The sequence below is a fragment of the Drosophila sulfurigaster genome, chromosome 3 (genome assembly GCF_023558435.1).
Source record: "Drosophila sulfurigaster albostrigata strain 15112-1811.04 chromosome 3, ASM2355843v2, whole genome shotgun sequence".
In the NCBI taxonomy this organism is placed as follows: Eukaryota; Metazoa; Arthropoda; class Insecta; order Diptera; family Drosophilidae; genus Drosophila; species Drosophila sulfurigaster.
In genome coordinates this window covers 53,760,608-53,785,602 of record NC_084883.1, presented here as the reverse complement: position 1 = coordinate 53,785,602, position 24,995 = coordinate 53,760,608, and the positions used below count along the sequence as shown (strand labels likewise).

At 35.0% G+C, this 24,995-nt stretch overlaps 1 protein-coding gene across 23 annotated transcripts in view; it reads right to left on the bottom strand.

Moving 5' to 3' along the window:
* LOC133840250 (potassium voltage-gated channel protein Shab) overlaps positions 1 to 24,995 on the bottom strand; it is a 74,422-nt gene that overhangs the window by 38,376 nt on the left and 11,051 nt on the right. The window lies entirely within an intron of this gene.

Sequence of the window (24,995 nt, the reverse complement as noted above, 5' to 3'; positions counted from 1 at the left end):
CAACTGTGGAGCATATTTTTGCAAGTTGCTGTCGTGTGCTGCGTGTTTTAGCCTTTTATTGAGTTACTCAGCGGTTTTTGCGGTTTTTATGAGTCTCCCGTGCCACATGCCACATGCCACCATGGCGTCATCTCAGCAACAGTCGCTACCCCACAACAAAATCAATAGCAACAGCAAAACAGCAAAATAAAAGCAAAATGTCAAAGCACAATTTTAATCAAATTAAATGTGGCAAACTCAAACTACGCAGCTTTAAGATGTCAAATGATTAATTAATCGAGTAATGTAATAAATTTGACACACAAATATTTCAACAGCATAATTAGATTAATTCGTAATTTATTGAGAGCTCGACAAAAGCTCTCAAAAAGTTTCCTGCCATAAAAAACTTTATGATAATTCGCATAGTTATTTAAATATTTTGAATTCAGTCACAGAAAAAAAAAAGGTCACACTAAGTAAAAACTTTGATCAATAAAAATTTAAATTATTGCTGGCACAAAACTTTTATGAAAGTAATTACGAATTGCGAGATTAAATGACAAGTTTTCTTTTATTTAAATTTTGAATATTGATAAGAATTGTGATGATTCCAATAGTTCATAAAATATTTGGAAATTCCTTATAATAAAAAAGGTCAAACTAATAAAAACTTTGATCAATAAGAATTTAAATTTTAATGCGTTTGAAAGTAATTAAAAAATTAAAAAAAATTGGGGGCATAAATAACGATTTTCATTTATAAAATGTTAAATATTGTTACGAATTGTGATGATTCGAATAGTTCATAAAATATTATATTATATTTGGAAATCCCTTTTAATATAAAAGGTCAAACTATTTGAAGAGCTAAATTAAAAACTTTGATCAATAAGAATTGAAATTTTGATGCTTACAAAAGCTTTTTGAAAGTAATAAAAAAATTGCGGAATTTAAGGACTATTCTAATATTTATTATATAAAATATTATTAAAAATTATAGTAATTTGAATGGTCAGTTAAATATTTCAAATTCAGTCACAAAAAAGAGGTCACACTAAGTAAAAACGTTGATCAATAGAATATAAATTCTTCGTAGTAGAAAACTTATTTGAAAGTAATTAAAAATTGCGGGATTAAGCGACCATTTTTTGTAATACAAAATTCAGCTGCCTAACATTTAAAATTTGCCCAAAAACTCAATGCGCTTTTGTGTTGTAAATTAATTAAAAGTTTGTCCATCAACTGAGAGATTTATCCATAACGCTAAAGAGCAAAAAAGTAATGAAAAACTTTTGCATAATTAATTAAATATGCAGAGAAATATTTCAAGTTAATCAAATGACAAAACAGATTTCGTGCGAAGGAAAGTTTGTTTGCTCAAGCGGCAAACACACAAATTGATTACATTCATTACTAAAAGAGGGACAGAGAGAGAGAGAGAGAGAGAGACCCTTGTCAGAGTCTGTATTGAGAGGCGTGTCAGCTGTTGTGTATGCGAGTGTGTGTGTGTGTGTGTCATTAACCTTTTTGTGTTGTGGCCTGTTGCAAGTTGGCGGCTTGTTGCTTCGGTCTTTGCTTGAAACGTTTGCTTGCGGTTCGTATGAGATTAATTATTATGCGCCTGGGCGTATGCTATGAAAATGTCGTGGAGACATTCTCAGTTGTCCGGACAACAACACAACACACAACAACAGAACAGAACACAACACAGCGCAGTTATCGCATTAAATATTCATAGACTGAGCAAAACATGTCTTGGTCTCGCTTTCGGGTCATTCAACGTTCGAGGTGGCCATAACTCATATATGTATGGATTATTGATTTTCGATTATGGCCATTGCTCTCTATCTACCTATCTATCTATGTGTCTGTCTGTCTCACTGTCTGTCTGGCCAACCTGTTTGCTGTGCGTGCCTGGCCTAATAAGGCGTAGACACGCACTCACACACATACATAGAGAGACACCTTTGGCACAAATGATGGCTCGAGTTGTATACAATATTTATAATGCACTCGAATTGCTTTTTTTTTTGTTTTCTCGCATTATTTGCTTTTGTTTTATTTATTTATCCACTATTGCTTCTAAATGCGCAGTAAGTACATTAATCAAATGGCCTTCCATCGATCTTTCCCTCTCTCTCACACACTCACTCTCTATCCCTCTCTCTCTCTTTCGCCTCCTCCACTTGTGTCGTGTGAAACACCTGAAACAATTGATGTCATATGAAATGTTTCAGCTGCCAGCGTTTGATAATGATAAATGGCTCTTAGCGTTGTCTGACAGAACAACAACACGCATTTCGGTGTGTTCCTCTCCTCTCCTCCCCTTTCCCCACTCCCCGCTCCACTCCCCTCTTCGACCACTCACCTCGAGTCATGTAAGTTCAATGCTGGCCAAGTCGCTTGCTCGTTTATTTATAGCCACAACCGCATCTATTAATGTAAAACTGAATTCATTTGGTTTCATCTCGAGTCTTCCCCATTGTTGTGCAATTATTTGGGAACTCGTAAATAAATAAATAATCTGCGGCCGCCGCGGCTGCAAATCACTTAAAATTCCATACAGCCCGCTGGGCTTGGAATGAATGAGTATAAGATTAATTGGCATCTAAATATATATATATAAAGTTTAGTTAGTTAGTTGCGCTCTCCAAATTTGCCAAATTCACGTAGCTGCCTCAGATTTATTGCGTGACAGTTTGCCATTCAAAATGAAGAGAAAAAGTCAAACTTAGTCAAACTGCGATTTGTACAATTCCACGAGCACAATAAATGTTGTTGCCACGTGCCACGTGATAAAATATATACTATATAGTAAAAAGGAAACACGAAAAACAAGCGCCAAGTGTAAGCTCAAATTGTACTCTGGGCAATAATTGGAACTATATCAAAAGCTGATTTTTAATTGCTAATTAATTGGCAATTAACCGCATTGAAAAACAGCATACACATCAAGAGAGCACTTCCTCTTCGCCAACATCACGTTCTATCTTTGTATACCCTGTAGAAGACAACTTAATGGGTATGCAGTGTTTCGCTAAAGGCAAAATATATTTTATTATTAACTAGTTGTAACCTTACATTGAAAACTTTGTTAATTTTGAGTTTCTATGGTTCAATTTTAATTTGATATTTATCTTATAAATTTTCAGTCTAACAGTGAAGTGTGCAAATGTTAAAAATTTCCGTTTTACTTGATAGTTTTCTTTAGTATTCTTCTCTTTTAGATACTTTGATGTTTATTCTAATATAACTTTTTTGTTTAAAATTGGTAACTCTTAATAAATTTTGCATTTCCTTGACCCTTTTCTTAAGATTTTGATTGCAGCTTGAGCTACTATTAAATACTTATTTTTCTTGGCAACTATATCTTTGTTTAGATATTTAATTTCGAAATACTTAGCTTAATGATGAACTTAATGAATGTCAACATATTTGAATTTTATTGTCCCTTTTCATTAGGCTATTTTTGCAATGTAAGCTTCTCATTTTCTGATATTTTCTTACTAAATATTTATTTTAATATTATACCCAAAAAACATTAGAAAATTTCATATTTCCTTGACTGTATTCTTAAGTATTTTCTTGCAGGTTCTTATACTTTTAAATAGCTTTTATCTTAGGCTAAGATTTATTAACTTCTTCCTTATATATAGTTTCTACATACTCATTTTAATGTTCAACTTAAGAAATGTTACAAATTTTCTACTTTTTTGTAGGTTTTCTTTATGCTGTTCTTCCAATATAAGCTACAATTGAGTAAATTTTCCGTAGATGTGGGTTAAGTATTCAGATCAATGTTCAAATAAACAAATGATCGATATTTCCTTTCTAGTTATCAATTTAAATAAATATTTAGATATTTTGTTGCTGAAAATTGAGTTTAATATTAAACTCAACAAATGTTACAACATTTCTAATTTTGGTGACAGTTTTCATTAACCTTTTGCTACTGTTTGATCAACTATTAAACACCTCTTTTCGCTGGCATTCTCTTCTTACAATTTGAAATCAAAAAACGCCTTGGATTGTTGGATATTTGTGCAGTCAGGATAATCCATTGGGTTGCTTGCTTGCTCTCTGCAGCATACCAATTTGCTTTATTTCCATTATTTTTCATTCTTTCGCTTTCTATACTTTTTGTGTTTTTGTTTTTTGTTGCCGCTGTGCGACCAACAAATTACGCCATTAATTTTTCCGATTTCTGGCATACGAATGCAAAAATTTTCAGCATGTTGAATTTTTGCTAGCAACATTCGTTGTTGTTCTTGTTGTTGGTGCCCGATGTGCAGGAATGCGGCACGAAGTAAATCTTTGAACTCATAAAAATCGATGAGCGCACGCAGCCAATTTGTTTACCCCAGCAGCAGAGATACAAAAACAATCTGAACCAGTTTATACCCAAAAGAAAAACGAAGACGTCTTCGTTGTGATCTTTTCCAAATGACGTCATCCTGAATAGTTCTCTCTCTCGCTCTCTCGATTTGTGTTTATTTATTTGCAATATTTGTACATTTGACTTTGGTATTGGTTGCAGTATTTGTGTATTTGTATTTGTATTTGGATCAGACCTTAGGCCACTTGGCACTTGGCCAGCAACTTAAAATAATTGCATAAATTGCCTGCCCCTTGCTGAGACTCAAACGGCGACTAAGAGCAAGACTTTGCCTTGGCTTGTAAATGTAAATGTAAATGTGATTTGGATATGGGTGAGCGATTTCGCAATGCGTGCGAAACGTGAATTGTCTCCAACTGCGAGACGCGCTTCTGCCTTGTGGCTTTCTGCTAAATGCGCTGATCTGGAAAGTGAGGCGAAGGACAAGCTGCCTTAAAGACAAGGACAATGAGAGTTGAAATCTCCCTTTAAACAGCAAAGGAATTTATAAAATTTGCGCCAGCTTTCAAACGGATATTCTCATACATTTTGCAGTCGATGTTTTTTTTTGTGTGTACGAGAGAAGCCGGCGGCTTAAGAGCTTAGTTGAGAATTAATGAATTTCCATGGAAGCTGCACAAAGCAACAGGAAATTGAAAACCAAATCAAACTAAAATCCCTCGTTTTTGCGTTAAAACACATATCACGTATACGCAGCGTATATGCAAGGAGAGTGGAGAGGAAAAGTGGCGCAAAAAGTGTTGCGCATATTTCGGGGCGCTTTAATTTCCTGGCCTTGAGACAACAAATTGAAATTCATAACAATAATAATGAGGGACAAGGACCCAAAAAAAAACGCTTGACTAAATGCTCTGTGAAAGTGAAGAAAAGTGAAGGAAAGGAAAAGAAAAGAAGAGAAAAGGAGACAAGACCACATCCTGGATGTCAGCGTAAAATCCTTTGTCAGTTTCAGACCGAAAAATGTAAAACAAATGAGCTTACAAAATGTGTTTACTCCCTCTACTTTGTATACCGAAACAAAGTGCGTAGATTATGATAAATGAATTTCATATGAAATGAAAGGGAATAAAAAGCAAATTTGCATTTGCAGATTGCAGCAAATATTTGCAAATCTCTTTGTAATTAAAATTTAAATCGAAACATTTCGTTTGGCCCGCATATTTTCCAATATTTGCACGAATAGTGTAAACTTTTCCCCTTCCCCACCCCTCACGCTGCGTATACGTAATTTAATATTGTAACGTGAAACTGTCGGCTGCTGCTGCTGATTTGCATGCAAATAAGAAAGCAGAGCTCCCATTTACATAAGTAGGCAGTCAGGTAGGCGTTGTTAAGTAGCCTCCAAAAAAAAAAGAAGATATACAAAAATGTATAAGCGAGATTTTCCACTTGCTTTATTCATAAATGAAATTAAATTCATTTGACAGAAAAAAAAATTGTGAAAAATTCAAATGCGATTAGTGAAGATTTTGTTTTGTGTCGCACACGCGAACAAAGGACAAGATTTCGAAATAGGATATGGCTGCCTCATTGCCTGAAGAGCAATCGTAAAACAAATATATATACACTGAAAAAGGGGCAGAACAAAAACAATAATAACAATAACAATAGCGAGTGTGTGGCACACGCAGGAAACAAACAAAAATGGAAAGCAATGAAAGCAAATATGTAATAATAATAATTCTACCCTCTGCTGCTCACTTTCCTCTCCCTCCTCCCGCTCAATTGAGAAGAGCACGTTGTTGTCCTGGCTACTCGCTTTTCTACTGTTTACTGCAATTTCCCTTCTTTTTGATGGTTTTCTTTTGTTCGAGTTGTTTCCAGTCAACACATTGACACTGAAATCCTCGTTTGCCACCCGAACTTCTCTCTCTCGCTCTCTCTTTGAGTTGCTCTGCGCAAGTCCTTCCAGTCTTGCCGCTGGTGAACACCTTTTTTTGTGTGTGTTGCTGACTTACTAGCTGACTTAATTTGCGCGAACTTGTGTCCTGTCGATCCGCTGCCATTGATAAGCAATTGATAAATGCCAAATCTTTAGCTTCGACATTTTGAGGTCAACTATTTTGGCATATGCAAAACAGTAACAAGAACTTTCTCTCCCACTCTCTCTCTCTCTCTCTCTCTCTCTGTGTGTGAACCGGAAACACGACTAGCCCAGTTTGTTGTCTTGTTTATGACGGGGGGAGGAAGGCAGGCCACGCGCAGCTTTACAAGAAGCGAATGAGCAGGGAAAGCGCAGAGCTCAACCAATGACGTCATCAGTTTTGGTTGTACACCTCGTAATGAGGTTGTTAGAAGTTGTACGCCAAAAAGCAGACGACCTACTTTCTGCTTTCAGTGCCGAAGTGCTTCTCGTGCGCGCATGGGAAGTTTTCTCGGCTACTGAATGAAAAATTGGAAACAGGAACACACACGCAAAAGAAAAAAAAACATCACTCTTTGTGGCAAAGGCGGGTGCAACAGCACTCAAGTTCGTGTTGTGGTTGATGCGGTGCATTGACGCTCTTCAAGCTCTGCTTGCTGGAGGCTGCGTCACAGTGTTAAGACCTTTCAAACGGCATTTATTTACAAGTTAAATAACAATTGCTGCGGGGGGGCGAAGGACTCATCCCTTACAACTATGGCAAGGACTTGTGCACCTGAGAGGCTTTCAGTCCTTGTCCTTGCGCTGATTTACCTCTGCCCTTTGGGTCTGCAACAGATTCAGCTTCAGTCTCTGCTTCAGTTTCAGTTTCTGGTTACATCAGAACGCACATAACTTCAAATTAACTGTGGACAGCAGAGTGGCAAACAAATGAAGGTCGCTCTGCGGCATGTGGCATGCGGCATGTGGCACAATCATTCATTGTTATGGCCAGCGAGTTGACTTAATTAAGCCAAAGATAATCCATTTCGGGAGCCAACCTAAGTATATTTTATTAGATTTTTAATTTCGTTTATTGCTGACGCTTCGCATTGTTATTATTATTATTGTTGTTATTATTGTTGTTGCTGCTATTATCACAACTGACCTCAGTTTGTGTTGTGTGTGTGGCTTCGTATCGTTTCGCCTTTCCTTTTGTTATCTATCTTTTAATTTAGCCAACAACAAAAGTAATAACAATAGCTGACTGAATGATACAATTCGATGATTTTTATTGTATTGAATTCTCATTTCCTGGCCCCGTTGCGGCTTCGCTTTGGCTAAAATGTAATATCTATTGCTATTTTTGGCAACAAGCCCAAAAGCAGGCAACACAGCAACACACAACAAAAAAAAATAGATATATTTCCCGTTTTCCTCATTTTTCCATTACCATTTTCCTATTCGTTTCCTTTTTGTTTTAGCTGCTGTCGTTTCGTTTTTTTTGTTGATTCAACACTTTGGTTTCTATTAAAATTGCTTTTAATTGATTTTCATTTCTTTGGCGCTGTTTGAGACAGGCTTTTTGCTAAATTAAAATAAGATGACGACAGCAGCAAAAGTAAAAACACAACTCGAATATTCTTTGGGCTGTAAAAATGTAAATGAAATCAAAGCAATTATCTCTAATTTTATTAATGCTTATCCCAAACTGCATATGACACATTTAATTGACGCTAATTCTATATATAAACAAACATATTGTTTGTGTTACGAGTATAGCCGCCCTCTTTCCAGCTTTTGTCACTGAGAAGAACTGGGCCAATTGCCAAACAGAAAATTGAAATTTGTGTTTGGTTGTTCATTACCAACTGCTGCTCGTGTGCTTGACAAGTCCACTGACAACATAAATGCGCCAACATTTAAATCCCTTAACGTTGTTGCCCCTTCCTGCCCCTTCATCTCCGTCTTTCCTCAGTCATAACATTGCCAAATGCTCGCCGCGGCGTTGTTTTCTTATTCATTTTTCAGTTTTTCTCAGTTGTTTTTGAAGTGCCTTCAAATTAACGCGCTTGAGTTGTTTGACGGGGCGAACAAAAGGGGGGGAGGGAGAAAGGGGAAACTACCTGACTGAAGACGCAATCACATGCCAGCAAAATATTTGGATGAAATTGTTGGGCAAAAAAGTTTTCCTTCCTTTTCTTTTTGCTTTTTGCAACTTGCCGCCAAATGTGAAGCAGATTGCAGCGCAATTTAAATGAGCAAAACTCATAAATACCCTTTAGACAAAGATAGAGAAAATATGCTAATTAAAGAGTGAATTTTATGTTACTCTTTCTTTCATTTAAATTGAATATATATTTAGTAACAAATTAATTAATTACTTATGATAAATTATCTAAATTAGCTGTTAATAAACGTAACAAACAAAAAACATGTAAAAAAGCTAAATATACCAAAGTAATTTTTCATAAAAATAATAAAAAGTATACCAAAGGCTATATTTGGTATATTGATACAATAATACATTAAGAATATTCCACGTAGTACAATATATACCGCATTGCGCAGTAATAACTTTAAAATATACCAAATTAATATATCACAAAAATAATGAAAATATATCAACGACTATATTTGGTATATTGATATAGTACTAAATTTTAAATATACCATAGAGTTGCGGTTGTGCGGTATTTATTTTTAGAATATACCAAATTAATAAACCACAAAAATACTGAATATTTATCATATTTACCATATTGACGTAGTACTTCATTTAAAATATTCAACTAACTGCAAAATACACCAGATTGTCAATCAAAGCAAACAAAGGCTATATTTGGTATATTGATATAATATTACATTTAAAATATACCATGTAGTACAAAATATACCTCATTGAGTAGTATTAACTTTAAATATACAAATTTAATATATCACAAAAATACTGAAAATATACCAACGGCTATATTTGGTATATCGATATAGTACTAAATTTTAAATATACCATATTGACGTAGTACTTCATTTAAAATATTCAACTAAGTGCAAAATACACCAGATAGTCAGCCAAAGCAAACTAAGACCCATAGTAAGCTGGCGTTTTCCCCCATAAAAAAGTATTTATTATATAACTTATACAATCTTCATCTGATCAAATAAAGAGTACAGTTATTATTGTATTTACCAAAAATCTAGCTTCAAAACTACGCTTGTTTTTCGATTTTTGTCGATATATAACAAACTTGATCTGCAAACAAAACAACTGCTGTCGAAAATAAATTATATTGCTCTTTTTCTTATAGTTTCTGAGATCTAGGTATTCATAGGGACGGACAGACAGACGGACAGCTAGACGTGGCTATATTGTCTGGGCTGTTGACGCTGATCAAGCTGATCTGCCTGTTACAAACATTTCCCGGAGGTACAACGTTATAATAAATTGAAGACCTTTCTTTTATAAACACCTTTTACCATTTGTTTAAGGAGTATATTCTCATGATTCTCAAGAACATTTTGTCTAATCAATCAGACTGAAATATGCTTGACTATTACGCCATTTTGGCTATATATTGCACAGATTGTAGTACTCGCAGTTATAGCATATTATTCGCCCGATTTACTCAGCTCTACGTGTGAAAAAGCAAAAGTTCGACGAATCGTATTTTAGCAATGGAAATTGAAATGGAAATGGAAATTGTAATAAATGTGCACACTGGCGAACGAAACTTTCACGTTTCGCAGAAGCCAAGAATATACAATGTTGTTGCATTTCGATTTGGTTTTTTTTTTTTTTTGTGTGTGTGGCAATCAAATGGTTATTATTCTTCATTGGAAATACTAGACGATACACATACGAGTGTAACGGAATATCGATTGTTCTATAGGGCAATTTATGACTAACCCCAATGGCTAAAACAACAACAACAACAAGAACATCGACTGACTTGAATGGCCAGACACTGAAGAACTGAAGGGCCAATAGACACGCATTCGTCCAGAATTACGGTTACAATTGCAATCACAATTACGCTTACGATTATGATTACAATTACGATGAAGCTTACGTGTCTTTGTGGAGAAGCCATTCAAGGTCGAAATGAATGATTGAATGAGTGAGTGAGAGAGTGAATGAGTGAATGACAGCCTGGGCGATATAAACTAATTGCGTAGATATAGCATAATTTGTTTATATGTCGGCAATTTCGAAATAAACAATAACCTGGCAAAGTGCGCACTTATATCCAATGACAGCTCAACATAAAAATGTATCTTTGTACGAGTATCTCACAGATAGATATTTATCTCATAGATAGACCTTCGTAACACCCTTCAATAGTTCTCTGGCGCGAGTTCAAGCGACAACGTCAAGGTGGCCTTTCAGTAATGAACCAAATTCTGTTTTATTTTTACATTTTTGGCCTGGCCACATTAACGACAACGTCCGTGTCCGTTCGCATCTTTCTATCTCTCTCTTTTTCTCTATCTTTCTCTGTCTGTCTCTGTCACTGTCTCCGTGTAGGCAGCGATGCTTTATGGACCAGCTGATGGCTCGTCGCTTCGCTGACATTTGTGCTATTTATACGGCTGTGTGTTTGTTTCTCTTCTTCTCTGTGTTGTTGTACCACGCCCACACCGCCTCCGCCCTTTTTTGTTGTTGTTTTTGAAGTGCGCGTGCATTTCAGCGCATGATTTTAATTGGCTTTCTGCGAGCATCAACAATTGTTTATGGCCTTTATCATAGGCCAACAACAGCTGATCCAAAATATAGCATAAGTTGCTTATTTATAGCTCGACTGCTGCATTTTATTTTCCTTTTATTTTGTTGGCGACACACAGCGGAAGCTCAAAATTTTATTAAAGCATTCGCATACGCTATCGATTGTTGATTTTTGATTTGTTTACAGTTTTTCCTTTCTCTTTTTTTTTTTGTTTTAATAAATTCGAGTGTTTATACTTTGAGCGCGAACAATATTTGCTCAGAGGCGGCAATCAATTGAGGCAATTTTCCACTAATATAAACAATTCGGAAATGCGATTAAATGTTTACACTTATTTACTCAATTCAATAACAATTTTAGGACCGTAATATGATTTGATTTGAATATGAAAATAACATATATATATAAAACAAGTCTTGAATGTTTACTTTATTTAAATGAATTTCATTTATTTTGATGGCATTGTTGATTTGAGTTTAATATGAAATTGGAAAGCGAAATACTTAAAAATGTCTTCAGTGTTTATTTAGACTATATTTAGACCATATGTCCATTTATTAAAATTAATTCAATAAACTCTTATGGCAATTTTAGTTTGATTTTTATATGAAAATGCTTACAGAAATATTTCAAAATAGAAGCCTTCAATGTTTTCTTTAATTCACATGATCTAAAATCATTTTTTTTTTAAAATGAAAGATGTGTTTACTATATATAAATGAATTTGATTTCCATTTATTTTGAAAAATATTGTTTTTTAAAAATGGTCTTCAATGTATTTTTAAATTCAGATAAATTAAAATGAGTTTTGATGAAAAACATTTAAAAATAGAGCATTTAATTAAATTATATGAATTTTCGTGGGGTTCCCGATTGAATTTGAATATAAGAGCGCATATTAGAATATTTGTAAACAAAAGTCTTCAATGTTTACATCAATTCGCATGAATGGAGAATATTTTTAGAGCAGCTGAATATGCAAATATTTTGATTATTAAAATAAATAAAATTGCATTTTATAGTGAAGAGGAAATAAATCATGTGCATGGAAAATTCTTAAAAGTCAACAATCCCTCAACAATTGTCAATGAGAATAATTATTGCAATTTTATTGTGCATAATTCAGTAATGGATTTTCATTGCTCACCCGAGGCAAACAGAGTTGACATAATGCACAGAGGGAACGATCCAATGAATGAATGAATGAATGAGAGAGTGAATGAATGAATGAATGAGTGAGTGAGATGGAAGATGGCCCTGCATTCACAACATTTGCATATGCATTGTCATGACTTTTTAAATTAATTTAATGCACTTGGCTCTTTTAATTGCGCATTACCCAACAAATCGGGCCATAAATTTTGCGTAGTTCACGCCATAAATGCCAGTTTTACAGCTACTTTTTATTGGCCTCTGTGTGTGTGTGTGTGTGTGTTTGCAACGTCGCGGCCCAAAAGCTTATCCACATTCTGCAGCCTCGTCCTCAGCCTTTCGACCTCGTTCCTCGCTCGTTGCCTTTGTCTTATTTTGTTTGTGTTTGCGGTCGTTCGCCATTTATCCATGGACATGATAGAGAGCTGGCTTGAAGAAGAGACTGCAGAGTGCACCGTAAAGTGAGAAGAGAGGGGGTTAAAGCGAAGCGGAGGAAGTGGAACAAACAATCTCTGCTGTATGCAAAAACATGAAACGCCCAATGGCCAAACGCTGTGCACAGTTTGTTAACAATGTGTGATACACAATTAAGTTTTAATGTTTACTCTCCTTGCTTTAAGCGCACAAAATCTCCGCACAAACACGTATAAATTTTAATTATAGGGCGTGGCATGTGTGTGCTTGTGTGTGTGTTTATTAACACCTGATTTTCAAGCGAAACTAGGCCAGATTTAAATACCATTTCGTATTAAAATTGCAAACTAATTTATTAAACATTTTTTGCTTGTCTTTTTGACACATTTTTTCTATATTAATACCATATCTACCATAAATGTTAAATAGCAAAAATGTACACTCTTTTCTTTTTTGCAATATATAGATTTAAGATGATGACAATTTACAAGCAAAGACTTTTTAATTATATGTATTTATTTATAATATACTGACACATTTTTCTGTACTAATTGCATATCTATATTAAATATAAATTTGTCTAAAATTTCTACATTTTTTGATGATTTGAAATTTATAAACTGATATAAAAGTATGACAGTTTACGAGGCAACGCTTTTTAATTGAATTTATAATATTTGTTCATGGCCAACCACATTTCTATAATGCACAAAGTGCAGCTGATGAATAAATTATTATATTTAAAACAATTTAATTTATTTTATACTAAATATTAATCAATTTTCCCTGTGTAATTGAATTCAGTTAAATTATATTCAAAACTATACCACACTTCAATATACTTTATATTCAACGTGTAAATTAATTTATTAAACATTTTTTGCTTGTTTTTTTTACACATTTCTTAGCACTAATTGGCTATCTATATTGAATATAAAATTGCCAAAAATTTCCACATTTTTTATCTTTTGAAATAGATTATTTCATTTCAATTGATGACAATTTTCAAGGAAATGCCTTTTAATTGAATTTATTATATTTGTTCAGGGCCAACATCGTTTCTATAATGCACAAAGTGCAGCTAATAAATAAATGATGATATAATTCAATTTATTTCGTTTTAAGTATTTAACAATTTCCCCTCAATATAATCAAACTTCTAATGCATCTTACCAGATTTACTAATTTTCCCATTTGTATAATGCACAAAGCACTGCTAATAAATAAATGTTTATATTTAAAGTACTTTCATATTAAATATTCATTAATTTTACATTTATATTGTAAATTGTAATTGAATTCAAGTGAATTATAATCGAAACTAAATATAATTTATATTCAAATTGCAAATTAATTTTTTAAACCCTTTTTTTTGACATATTTGTTTGCACTAATTGGCTATCTATATTAAATATAAAATTGTCAAAAATTTCCACATTTTTTTATCAAATGATGACAATTTACAAGGAAACGCCTTTTAATTGAATTTATTATATTTGTTCAGGGCCAACCACATTTATATAATGCACAAAGTGCAGCTAATAAATAAATGATTACATATAAAGCACTCTCATCACAATTTAATTGAATTTATTTCATTTTAAATATTAAATTTGCCTGTAATGCTTCTGACCGCTTTTGCTAATTTTCCCATGACATTTTCTGCTCACTCGTGTCCAATTCGAAATTTGTGTTTGATTTTAAAGCTGAAATCAATAAAGCCGCAACAATGCCCCAAAAACCAATGTGGCAGGTGTCACTAAGCGTCTTATGTTGCACACTTTCACTCGCTCACTTTCTCAGATATTATTTACGAGCTGGAAAACCAAGACGAAGAACTAATTGTTGTGCTTAGTCATAAAAGTAAATTTATTATGCATCTTATGTTTTGTGGTATTTTGTTCATTCAACTCTCTCGCTGCACACACAGAACAGAATTTATGTTGATTGCATTGCGTATACGCAGCGTGCGCTAAAATTACCAACATGACACAATCAAAACGGAAATAAATTCGCATTCGTGCAATTTGCTATGGAAATGCAGGCAAGCATAATGCTGATGGTGCTGCTTCAACTGCTTCAAATGCTTCGACTGCTGTGTTGGAGGTAAAAGCGTTGGCGTAGTCTAAAATAAGTGCAGCTAATAAACATAATGACCTTCTGTGGTGGCTGCTTCTTTCTTCTCTCTCTCTGTGCCAGCCGCAAAGTTAATGGCACAAAACTTTCCTCATTGGGGCATGTCGGAGCTTCGCTGCTGGCGTCTTATCAGCTGCTCTAGCTGCCTGCTGCCTGCTGCCTGCTGCTTGCCACCTCAGCAAAGTGGCGAAGTGGCAAGCAAAGGCGGCAAGCGGCAAAGTCACATTTTTAAATTGATGACGCCATGGCCAAGCGCCTCCCCCCTCAACCCACCACCCCCCCAGACAACACGACGTGCACTTAGATGCCTCACGTTGCCAGCTTTTTGCTTCTTGCGTTTTGCTTTATTATTTTGTTGCGCGGGGTTCGGACGGGGGATAAATTGTGTAAATGTGAAAATGAGTTTTTCCTAGTTGGCAGGCGGCAAAATTAAATTTTTATCTGAAAATATATACCACAGAGCGAGCCAAAGAGTGGGCAAAAAAGAATATATTGCAATAATAAATATTGCACACATAGAGAAAAAAATCTAGATTGAACAAATTTTGATTCGATTTTAAAAAAGAACAATGTTAAGGTAAGATTTTTGTCTTGAAACAATCTTAAATCAACATTTCATTTTATGATTAAAGTCCTGATTCGAGAATGTTTTATTGTACATTGAAAAGTAGATGGCAAATTTTGATTTCATATTTTGTCCATCTTAAAAAGAACAATCTTGAATTGAGATTTTCAGTTTGAAACCATTTAAAAAAAAGATTTTAATGCTAAATTTGCATTTTATGATGAACAACATCTTATTTGAGATTAAAATCTTGAGTCAAGAATGTTTTATTCTTGATTGAAAAGTAGATGGCAAATTTTCATTTAAGATTTGTTCGATCTTAAAAACAACAATGTAGAAATAAGATTTTTAAATAAAGATTGTTATGGTAAATTTGCATTTTAAGATGAACATAATCTTACTTGAAGATTAAAATCTTAATTCTAGAATGTTTTATTCTAGATTGGTACGTTGATTTAAGAATTGTTTGATTTATAAAAAAAAGAATGTTGTTCTTCTTCCTTAAAAGGTTGGAGTTCCCTTCCTTTAATATTTTTCTTTATGTGTATACTTTCGTAACGGAGCTGAACATATGCTGGCATTAAACGATTTTCATTTGCATTATGGAAAGTAATACTCACAGTTCGAGTCTCCCTCCGCACAGCTCGATTCATGGCATATAAACAAAAACTGGACGATTTGTTTATACTCAAGTGTTGCGCTTGAATGGCAAGCGCCAAACAATAACAACAACAACAACAACAATCGCTGCAGAATGTGGCCCTAAAGCGAGCTGAGCGAGCTGCGAACATAAACAACGATAATTACGTATACGTCTTGTTGACATTCGAGGCGCACGGATCGCCATTGAAGGCAGGCGCCGCAAATATGCCAAGTATTCAGTGTGAGTATCAAAATGAATTTATGAATTTAAGTGTATTAATAGATGATTGTTGTAAAATAATTAAAAAACAGAAAAACAGAAACAGAATTTCGAATTCGAAGGCAACACTGAAACACACACAACCCACATGAGTAAGAGTTTATTTTGGTGTGCAGCGCTTTTTGAATTTTGCTAAATTAAAAATAAAATTCATACGCACACAGCCAAAGGAGCAGTAGGAGTCTGTCCATGGCATCATGCTGCACTTTGCCGGCTATTTCAGTTGCCCCACATAAGCAGGCGAGCGAGCGAGCGAGAGAGAGGAAGAGCAAGAAAGAGCGAGAGCAGCCTTGCAACCAACTCAGACACTGCGCTCTTTTTTTCTTCTCTCTTGCTGTATTTTCAATGAGCAAACAAATGCTATTTTAAGGTCTTTGGGAAAACCACCTGATAAAAAGAAATCGACTCAACTGTTTTGTTGCCCAGTTTTCCCCGGCAATATTTTAGTCGTTGCCGCTGTTTATTTTGAATTCCCAGTTTGCCGCTTAAGTATTTATTTAATAAATGCCCAAAACAAGCCTTAACAACCACTTAACTCAGCCTCACTGCACAATGCAACTGCTTTGCTTTGCTTTGCGGCATTAAACACTCTTGATTTAATGCTGGCATCTTGATGCGTTTGTTTAAGCAACAAACAACCAAAAACACGCCTGGCATTTCCTGTCTTTGTTTACATATGCCGCAATTTTTGAATTACAAATAATGAAATGCATAAAACAAACAGCTTAAGTGGGCAACAACTCTAAAAGTGCGATTAAAATGCGATTTCAGAGGCAGTTCATTAAAGCAAATTGGTAAACACCAACAAATGAAGCATAGAGAAATTCATTGATTTTTCAAATGAAATATTAAACAATATAAACTAAGTACAAATTAATAATAACAATGAAAAATAGAGAAAAACCTCAAATAATTTTATTAAAAATATGTCAAACAACATAAACTACACCGTAAATATTCTAAATTAATTTCAATTTTCTCTAGAGTCTCATAAAATGTCTTTAATATATTTTTCATTGTTTGCAATTTGCCAAAACACAAACATTTATTTGTGTTATTATTTATTTTGTATTTATTGTCGTATTTCATGTTGTGGGTGCCACAAATTTTCAGTTTGTGCAACAACTTTCCCAATTAGCCAAACAACTTTCCAATGTGGCTGCCTAAATAAAGAACGAAAACAATTCGTTGTTTTGTTTACAAACACACAAATTGATTGCCAAACGCATTCGAAGTACTCGAAGTACTACAACATGAGTATTTCCTAATTTAAAGTTTGCTTTCGAGTGTCTGTCAGATGCAAATACATAAATGCAGCACAATTTAGCGTCAGTTTGTGCAACGCACAATGCCGATAAATGCAAAGGGAAAGTGAAGAGGGGAAGAGGGAAAAGGGAAAAGAGGCAAAACAATGCCTTATGTGGCATGCAAATGTCAAGATGTTGCCGGTTCACTGACGCACTACAGTTGCAGCTTGGCTAGAACAATAGACAGTCAAGCTGTAACTTTGCTTTGCTTTGCCTGCTGTTGCCTGCCTGCAGGCTAACGACAACTAATGCATTCATGCATGACGCGTGCATTCACACACACATTCACTCACATTCACTCACACTCACTCACTCACTCACTCAGTCTTAATTGTTTTTCGCCTTTTGCTTGGCTGCGCCCTTTGACAGCAGCGCAGCGAGACGAGATAATCTCTCAGCAATTGCTGAGCTAAGAGCGAGTCGAGTCGGGTATCTTTGTCACACATTCTATACACTAAAAAAAAACCCAGTTTCTAAAATCGAATCTAGATTTAGAATACACAATTCTGTAATCCATTAAAATTCATATAAAGCTTTTATCTAACTTTGAGTGTTTTCGTTCATACACTGCAAATTAAAAGGTCAATTTCTAAAATAAAGAACGTTCATCTTAAAGATTGTGCTTTTGAAGAACAAATTCCTAAAACTTAGAACATACTCTAAAAATTAAAAAATTCTCAAAATAAGATTACAAATTCTAGATTGCAAAATTTTGTAATCCACCAAAATTCTTATAAAGTTTTTATCTGACTCAATTAACATAGCTATCGCGATTCATTCTTCATGCCAGTTTAAGATAGAAGGCTTCAATACTGCGCGAATCGATAATAGGTATTTTGTAGGTAGAGGAGATTAACATAAAACAGAATGCGATAACTAAATAATAATATAAGGTTGCCCAAAAAGTCTTGCGGTATTTTTATTGAATTTTCAATTGTTCATAAAATTGGTTATAATAATGCGATTTAAGTCAAATATGCGCCGTTTTGTTCGATGACGAGTTCCCAACGAGATGCCAACTTCATAATGCCCCTCTTATAGAAGCTCGCTTTTCTATTGGCAAAAAACTCGGAGAGCCAATTTGCACAGGACTCTCTTGTGGCCAATTTCCGACCACCAAGCTCGTTCGCCATGGACAGAAATAGGAGGTAATCACTTGGTGCGAGATCCGGACTATACGGTGGATGCAAAAGAACCTCCCATCCGAGCTCCCGGAGCTTCTGGCGCGTCACCAAAGATGTGTGTGGCCTGGCGTTGTCCTGATGGAAGACAATTCGGCCTCTGTTGATCAAAGATGGACTCTTCTGCATGAGTGCTGCATTCAAGCGGTCCAGTACAGGTCCAAATTGAGCGTTTGGCCATAGGGGAGCAGCTCATAGTGGATGATTCCCCTGCTAATCCCACCAAACACACAGAAGAACCTTCCTGGCTGGTAATCCAGGCTTGGCCACCGTCTGGACAGCTTCACCGCTTTTCGACCACAACCGTTTGCGCTTCACGTTGTCGTAAGTGATCCACTTTTCATCACCAGTCACCATCCGCTTCAAAAACGGGTCGATTTTGTTGCGATTCAGAAGCGATTCGCATGCATCCATACGGTCAAAAATGTTTTTTTGCGTCAAGTCGTGTGGCACCCACACATCGAACTTTTTTTTTTTTAATCCAAGCTTCTTCAAATGGTTTAAAACGGTTTGATGACTCATGCCCAGCTCTTGGCCGATGCTCCGGCGCTACTATGCCGATCTCTTTCGATCAATTCAGCGATTTTATCGCAATTTTCGACGACAGGCCTTCCGGACCGTGACGCATCTTCGACCACCTCCGCACCAAAACGAAAACGTTGAAACCATCGTTGTGCGGTGGAAATGGAAACTGTATCGGGTCCATAAACTGCACAAATTTTATTGGCATCATGAGTTGCATTTTTGCCTTTATCGTAGTGGAACTGTAAAATATGCCGTATTTTCTCTTTATTTTGCTCCATGTTTGGGACGCTATAACTCACAAACGACTTAAAACAAACAACAATAAATCAAACACGTGTTAGCGCGTGGAAAGAGCTTTCCAAAAAGGTATAGCATGAACCGATGCGACGAATAGAACTAGAATTACCCGCTTGCAAAGACACCTATCGGAAATACCGCAAGACTTTTTGGCCAACCTTATATAATAAATAAATAGTAAATAAAGCTATAAAATATAATGTATTATATTTCGTTGATCTACTAATATGATTCTTGGTTTTAAAGCTATACGAGGTTTTCATCCTTTTAATAAGAACTTGGGTCTTAGGTAAATAGTAAGAAACAAAAGTTATACTGTTAAATTTTGTTGGTCTTATAATAAGATTTTAGGTGTTGAAACTTTACAATTTTTTCATCCTTCCAATAAGAACCTTGATCTGATATAAATAGTAAAAAAAACATAAAATATAAATATAATTTTGATGATCTTATAATAAGATTACTATAAGTTACTATAAGATTTTTTCCTCTAATGAATAAGATTTTAGTACTTATATAAATGTGTCCTCTAACATTAGACTTTTAATGTTCTTGACACATTTTTCAGATCAAGATACTTCTTGATTTTAGAACTTGTTTTTTTCTGTGTACTATATTATGCCTTGTCATGCCTTGGCTACTCTCTAAGGTCCTCTCTGGAGAGCGAGAGCGACGCAGTTGCTGCCTACTTTCAGGCGCAAATTATACAAATTGTGAGTGTCCATGTGGGACTCGCTTGCTCGCTCGTTTGCTTGCTTGTTTGCCGCTCGTTATTCATATGCTGCATGCAACAAATTAGAGCCACTCTTGTTGCTCAATTCAATTACACTTTTCGAGTATGCAAACACACACACACACACACACACACATACACCAAAATGTTACCCACCGAGTGCTCGATGTCCGCGTTGTCAACATCCCTCTCAGCTCTCAACGCCGCTCAACGACGTGTCCTGCTGCCGTGGGCTAATCGATACAACGCTCGCTTGGCCGTTTGCTCGGCGGGTTGCCTGTTTGCAAATGTGCCACAAAATGCCGCAATTGTCAATCAATTGCATGGAAATTATGTCAGTCCCAAGCACGGACCACGACGGTCTCCTAGGCTCATGCTGATTCCATCTCACTTTCTCTCTCTTTCTCTGTGTGTGTTTGTTGAAGTCGCCTGTCAGTGGCAGTCGCCAAAAAGGAATTGAAAAATCGTCACCACACAAAAAAAAGAAGGCAAAAAACTGCCAACTGCAGCCTCTGCTCGAGTTGTGTAAACAGTTTGTGATAATCTCACTTGAGCGCCAAGGAGAAGCACCAACAAAAAAAACACGCATACGCCACGTTGTCGAGTTGATGGTAATGACGACGTTGATGTGATGAGTGTGATTATACAGCCAATGCTTAACGCTTAAAGTGTGCTTATGACAACATCAACATCTCTATGAACACACTCCAAACACACACACACACACACACACTCAAGCACATTCGCATCCGTAGATAAGTAAATATGTTGGAGAAGGCGAGGCAAACATAACTATAAATATAGTTTATACGCAAACAGTTTTGTGAGCTCAGAAAGTAAAAGAAAATACAAATTTGTGCTTGAGATTTGAAGCGACACAAATGACAAAGCATCTTTTTTATTCTTACGTAAATAAAAGTGATTTGGCGATAAGTAACATAAACCATTTAGGAAATCCTATTTTTAGCTTGCTAAATAATAAATAAATTTTGTTGGATTATAAACATAAGTAAGATTTATTTATTGTTGCGGTAATAGAATTTCAATTGTATACTATTTTTATACCCCCTACCCATAGGGTAGAAAGGTATGATAACAGAAGGAAGCATCTCCGGCCCTATAAAGTATAAATCTTAGAGATCCTAGATACTAACATTTTGGCAATCTGGTATATTTTCCGCTCTCTGGTATATTTTGAATGTGACTCCATATAAATATACTAAATAACGCAATTGGTATATTTTTTGAAATTCTGCGGTATATTAATTTGGTATATTTCAAAAATTTATACCGCACAATTTGGTATATTTTGCATACTATGGTATATTTTGATTGTAGGACTATAACAATATTTCAAATATAGCCTTTGGTATATTTCTAATATCTTTTGACGTAAATTCGGTATATTTTAAGCTCAACACTGCACAATCTGGTATATTGTACACATTTTGAATGAATTATTATGCCACATCTTTGGTAGATTTTTAGTATTTTTTTGTGGAATATTAATTCCGTATATTTTAAAATTAATACCCCACTGTTTTACTTTTATTCACAATGTATATCGGGTATTTTAAAGTCGAGCACACTCGACTGTCGCTTTCTTACTTGTTTATACAACTTTTCCACACTTTTCATGTTTTCAGCGTACGCATAAACCTGCTGCTCAAATACTTTTCTGTAAGCGGTTTAAATTTGACTTTTTTAGTGGCGCAATTTCGCATTTTGCAGCCACAGTCAATCGTCGACAATCCAAGTAAAGAGCCATCATTTAGTGTGTGGTGCGAAAGTGAAGTGGAAAATAGGATTTCCATATGGTAAAAATTGCTCTGGACAAAGAGCAATTCAAATAAATAAATAATATGGAAGGGGATGGATAATATATGGAAGAGTTGAAACACTCAAATTTATGACCAAAGCGATTTATATTATTTATCTTTGTTTTAATATTTATTTGATGCTGATGTTGATGCTGACGATTGCCGTTTCTCTCTTTTAGTTTTTTTTTCTCGTTGCTCGTTGCCCATTTTTATGAAATGCCAAACAAACAAATCATCAGTCGTTGCTATGGCAAAAAAAACAAAAAAAGAATAAAAGAAACACATTCCAAAACAAGAACAAGAAGAAAACGGAAGTTTTTCATCATTAAAATCACTCAACAAAAGAAATGTTACTTTTGCTTGTTTTCGTTTTAGGAAGTCACGTGTAGTTGGCATTGCTCTTTTTATTTGAGTTATGGAAAATCGATAAAAACGAACATTCACATGGATGCTAAACAAAAAGAAGATGGCAAGTTACATAAAATGGTTTTTCTTTGATTTCAGTTCTTTTTTTAGCTATGCAAATTAATGGTCAGAAATATTCTAGGAACTCAGCCTTCGCATTGTTGTCATAGGGTATCTGTTAGTCATGCCCATACTCAAAACATAATTTCATAATTTTTACGACAAGTGCTGCGAGGCGCATTATTATTGTGCTCGGATTTCTAGGAGCCCGACGCACATAAAAATTGATTTGTATATTTATGAATCGAATAAACTTTTCAATTTTATTGATTTGTTTGTGATTCCCGAGTACTCATAGTACCACTGACTGAGTGCCTTTTATTGCTCTTCTCCCTCCTTTCCCTTCCCCTTCTTTCAGCTATATACTCAATCATTTCCGCTAGGAGAAGATTAGATTCCGCAAAGAGAGCTGCCAAGTGACAAAAGTTCGTGGCGGCTTTTAAGCAAATTGAAAATCACAAATGAATGAGATGCTCACCAAAAAACGTAAACTAAAGTATTTTTGGCCTTTCTTTCTACAAAAGAGTTATTTATAGCCAAGTGCGTCAAGTGCAGCCCAAACAGAAAAAAAGGTAAGAAAAGGCAAAAGACAAAAGGATGCGAACAAAGTTTCCTTTTGCACCTGAAGTTGTGGTTGAGTGCGCTCATTAAATAGTAAAGCAGCTCATCCAAGGAGCAGGCCAAAAGGATACACATGACCATGAGTTTGCCACTCAAACTCGAACTCGAACTCGAGCTCGAATCGAAAGGAGATGCGTCCGCATTATTGACGGTTCAGGCATTATTAATTATTTGAGCAGCTTTTCTGCCTGCTGCGTAATGAGAAAACATAGCAGGACATCCAACTACAAAGATGTCCAAGAAGAAGAACCTGTCCAGGTGCGCAATTGAACACAACTCTGAGCACAGAGGAAGCAGCTTGTTTCCGACTCTTGCTGCTCACGTCCTTGTCTCTCGCTGCGTGAGTCTCGTTGCCTTCAGGCAAATATTTATAATACTACATATATGTATGTACTACTCTATGGCATACAGTGTTGTTGCACAAGCTGAGTACTTGCTGTAAATATTCTTGTTGTTGTTGTTGTTGCATTACACACACACTCACACACACACCCTTTGGACAGCCTGCGGCGCCTTTTCTTACTGCTCGTTTCAACATTTCAGTTAAAATGGAGCCATATGTTACTATTACGAGCTACGTGTTTCAGGTAGCTAAAAGCACGAAATGGCACTACAGTAAAGCTACTTTAAGTAGACCTAGGACTAGAAATAAACAGCTAACAATAAACATAAAAAGCGCATTCAACTAATAACTATTCTGTGTAAATTAAAGCTTGAAGGCTGAAAAGAGACTAAATCGAACCGTATATATTTTGTTTATTTATTACATAAAATTGTATTCATTTTATAATTGAAAATCGCTCAAATTTCTCTTAGTACTTTATACAAAAAAGTATTTGAAACAAGTGTTAATCGAACCGTATTCATTTAATTAACTTATTACTTTGTGTTTTGATATTTTTAGAGTGAGCAAGTTACCACATCTATATAATATAAAAATGTATGTGAAATTAGAGCAAATTAAGCAGTATTTATTTCATTTATTTATGAGTTTGAGTTATGATTTATTAAAAACGTTTTTCAAAATACAGTTGGTTTGTTTATACTTCTTTAGAGTAAAAATAATGTTTGAGACTCAAAACAATGTTCTTGTTGTTATTTTGCAATTGAATTATATGGATTATTCACTCAACTTAATAAATTAAAATATACAAAATATTTCCCTATCTGGGTTTACATGTCATTTCTGTATTATACATTCTCAGATGATGACTAGCTTCTATTATTATTATCTTAGCAAAAACACAATAATAATGAAAGCTGAAATAAGAATAATATTTGTGTTGAGCTATAGAGCTTTTTCAATACCTATTAGTAGCAAAGGAAACACCACGAAAGTGAATTTAAATGTGTTCTGTATGATTCAGAAGAATAATATTGAAGATAGTGGTGATTCAAATTCAAATAGTTACGATCGAATTATAATAGGTGACTAATCGAAATTACAATGTTCAAACACCAGAAAAGTGGAGTCTCAGTCTTGTTTTGTCGGATACCAAACAAATTGAATTGTATGTTAATGAGAATAATAATTGAATTAAACAAATTATTTACTTAGGCACTATTTGCTGTGAAACAATTTAAATTTAATTAAATTATAGATGGACAATTCTCTGTCGAAAGTGAATTATAATGTTCCTTTGATTCAATTCGAAAAGAATTAAATTATAAAAAAACTGAATTTTATGCAAAACTTCAAAAGAACGTGTTTAAAATGAAATCTAGCTTTTTCTCGCTATTTCTCGTCAGTTGATTGTAGTCAGCTTCACCTGTAGCTAGTTTTATGCACGTTCTTTCGGATGCAGCAGCTGTGACATAAATAAACAAATAGCAACGCTGTGGCGAGCAGCAACCAAACGACGCGTCGTTGCCAGTTCCGTGTGCCTGCAACACAGCAACAACAGTAGCAACG